This window comes from Podarcis melisellensis (genome assembly GCF_964234715.1).
Source record: "Podarcis melisellensis genome assembly, chromosome: 1".
NCBI lineage: Eukaryota > Metazoa > Chordata > Lepidosauria > Squamata > Lacertidae > Podarcis > Podarcis melisellensis.
The window spans coordinates 131,722,281-131,726,192 of NC_138528.1; positions in this window are offsets into that span (position 1 = coordinate 131,722,281).

Below are 3,912 nucleotides of genomic sequence, written 5' to 3' on the forward strand. Positions count from 1 at the left end.
GTTTTGAAGTATGTTTTGTCTTTGTAAGGCAGATTAATGAAGGCTAGACACATTGAGGTTCCAACCATTTTTCTAAGGCAATTTAGAAATTGTAGAATAAAAAAAAACACTATCTGGTCTTTGCAGATTACTTTGTGAAATTTACAATGTAGTTCTATGCATACTTACTTGAGAACAAAGTCCCATTGTGATTTATTGGTTACTCTCTAGAAAGTATGTTTAGGATTGCAGCCTAAGCATCATGCAGAAGGAGAGCTGCACTGCATGTTGTTCAGTTTCAGTATTTGGGTGAGAAATTACACACTTTCTCTCCCCCTCCCCCCCCCCCCACTATTCATGGCTCCCTTGCCTCAAAATATTTTGTTGGGAGTTGCTACCTGATAGGAGGATACCAAGGATGCTGCCCAGGTAATCCTGATTCATTGTGGAGCGCCATTTAATTTCTGTTCCTGTGCTATATTTAAGGATATTTTATAAGCCACTGAGATCCTCTTGGGTCTATATAGCAGGATATACATATTCTACCTAATACAAAAAGTCTTGTGGCCTGTCTCAGTAACATTTTTATTACACCAAGTGTTCTAATATCAAACATGTGTTCAACAGGTTACCACAGAGATGGTGAACTTGTTTTTCTCCAAATGTCGCTGGACTCCAGCTCCCATCATCCCTGGCTATCAGCCGGCCGACTGAAGTTGTTGAACTCCAACTCACAACGGCATCTGGGAGAAGCACAAATTCCCCACCCCCAGGTTGCAGTGATTAGGGCTGGACCAAAGGTTTCCCTTTGCTGACCGAAGGAACTTACTCTGCCAGGAAGACTTACTCTGTCCACAGAAGGGGACCTTTTGAATCTTCCCATGATTAGCTGTTGTTGTGCACCTAATGTTGTGCATCTAATATCAACATTTATGCTCCAGTTGCCATCTCATTCTTTTCTCAATCATATCTAACAATAACGCTGGTAGGTTCTGGGCTGTGGGATCTGATAATGGCAGCTAGCGGATTGAGGTTGAATCCTGACATGACAGAAGTACTGTTTTGGGGGGGCAGGGGGCAGGCAGGTGGGGGGGGGGGAAATCCCTGGTCCCCTTCAGGGACTGTGCCCCTGAAGCCTTGGGTAGGGTTGCCATACATAAGGAATTTCCTGGACATTTCCAGAATACTGCAGTCAGAAGCAGGGCAGAAATGGGCAAATCCGGACATATGACAACCCATCTTGGCAGCGTTGGTTTTGCCGATTTTCCTTTTAAAAAAGCTCAAAAATGGCAATTTTCTTTTGCTCAACAACTTTGGGCAAAACTAAAAACTCAACAACTTTTGTGGCAACCCTAGCCTTGGGGTCCTTTTGGACTCACAGTTGTCCATTCTACAAGCTCCACCTGTTATGCCGGCTGAGACCCTCCCTGCCCACAGACCGTCTCGCCAGAGTGGTCCATGCTCTGGTTATCTCCTGCTTGGACTACTGCAATGTGCTGTACGTGGGGTGTGATCACTTTGGTGTCATGGTTGCAGATTCAACCCCTGGCATTTCCAGTTAGAGCTGGGAGGGTCCTGGTCTGAAATCCTGCACAGCTGCTGCCAGTCAGTGTAGACGATACTGAGATAGATGGAGCAATGGCATGTCTCAGCATCAGGCAGCCTCCTGTGTTCTCCACTCAAATGTACTCTCACAGGCTGCCGCGGCTCCACTACTGGAAACAGTGCTTAGGAAATCAGAAAAAGCTATTTGCCACTATAGCCAGAGTATTGGGGCAAAATTTAGGGGTAGCAGATTTTGGACAGATTTATTCAAAATATGCCAGTCTTGAGGCTCAACCTTGCCGTTTCCTTAGATTATTGTTGTAGCAACAGCAGGCGAGTAGCACCAAGAAGGAGCTGGGTGTTTGCATTGGGAACGGTTCAAGATGATGCCACCATATTGTAGTCCAGTAAGCTTCTTGGAAGCCCATTATCCCCCACTACCAAGAGGAGATAGTCGACGGGGGCAGGGCCTAGTCAGGGCCACTGATTGGTAGTCCTGTTCCTGCTGTAGTTCTCTGCCGCTGTCCACAAGGTTCTCCTAGGGATCTTTTCCCCTCTGAATTCCACAGGGTGGCAACATAGACTTTAGAATGCAGAATGTGGAGGTTGCTGTTAGCTGTGAGTTCCTTCATCTCCATTCACTCGCCTTTGCCGTGCATTCTTTAAACCTGCTCTATGTTTTCAGGAAGTATGTAGCAGAGAGAGAAAGAGGCACTTTACATCTGAAGGTGCTGATAACTGAATTCCCACCTTAATTCTCAACTAGGTTTTCTCTTTATTATAAGCCAAACACCACAATTCTATGATTCTATGGAATGTGAGGTTAGGGAGAGGATTGGTGGGGAAGTAATAGGTTTTTACTCAGTCAAATAAATAGTCCCTGCAAATGTGTTCTCCCTCCCTGCTGCTAGTTTTGAAATATCTTGCCCCCATATGAACCTGCCTGGAGCCTAAGATCATCACCCTTGAGAGTGGCAACAGGACTGTTGTGTGGTGAGCCAATCTTGTCATCTGTTTGATGCCAGACAAAGGCATTTTTTGCTTCCTCAGCATTTGGGGATAGCGCCCATGATATTGTATTGTTTAGCCTGTTTTAAATAGGTTCAAACGGTTTTATTATTGCAATTTTTACTTGGTTACATGTAAGTCATTTGTGGCTCAGACTTATCCCCTGACACTTTGCTGGTCCTGAGCGCCTTCACTTGTCAAAGGAGCAACCTCTCTCTGGCGATTCCTTCTCATCTTTGCCTTCTGCAAATAGAGCTGGGCGATATATTGATAGAGTTTGGTGCCCCCCCCACCCCAAACCTGCCAAGCAGAGACCCAGATCTGCTTTCTTTTCTTTTCTTTTCTTTTTTGCGGACAAGAGAATTATGCTTTTAGCTAATTGTGGTGCTGTGACAAAAAGTTTTGTCTGCCCATGCCATATTTACACAGCCACATTATGTCTGTGCCATGTTAGTATAAGAAGCATCTCGTAGCATAGCATTTAAAGGAAAAGAGACACATGGGTTAATTTAGTGAATCTCCTCATGGGGCCATCTTGTGGCTGATTATAGCTGAACTGTGCTGAGCTTGGAGTGTGCAGAGAGCCAGAGTGCAAGAGAACTGTTGGCAGCATTCTGGGTTTTTTTGTGGGGGGCTGGAGAGTTGAGCAGCTGAGCTCTGATCCCTTCTAGTTTAGAACACCACCCCTCTCAGCCTTGCTGAGCACTTTGTAAATGCCAGGAAGTCTCACAGAACTTAGTAGCATTTACTGAGTGAAGCTGCTGTTATAAGAATTGCAGGTAAAGGTAAAGAATTGCAGGTAAAGCAGATTGCAGGTAAAGCAATCAAAACAGGATTTCTGTTGTAGACCACCTCCTTCTGTGATGTATGTGGTGGTCTTGGAACAAAAGGTGGGCAATTTCAGAAATCTATATAAGGGCTTGCACACCATTGTTCTGGGTTCCTCCTCCCGCCTGCGTGTGGTCAGTGAGGATCCTGTTGCAACAGTTTAATAAAGATCAGGCTTACTAGCTGCTTTGCTTCTCAGTTTTCTCTGGTTGGCCTCTGTTATTTTTTCCTACCATTAGAGATCTCTATATGGGCCCTTGGATAACCCATAAGAGAAAAGGAGCAGTTTTTTCTTATAACACCTGCATACTATAGGTTAGACTGACAAGGGCACTCATCTATGCAGACTACATTCTTTCACGATTCTTTAGGTCCTGTTACTTAGCCAATTCCCCACCTCCCATAGGAATATGAGTTTTAAACTTGTAAGGGCTGCTTTTCACACTATATTGATATAGGTTTTTTGGGGGGGAGGGAGCCCCAAACCCTAGAAATTAATAAATCCCAAGATTTTGATTGGGGTATGGATTAAAGTTCTTGAAGCTACCAACA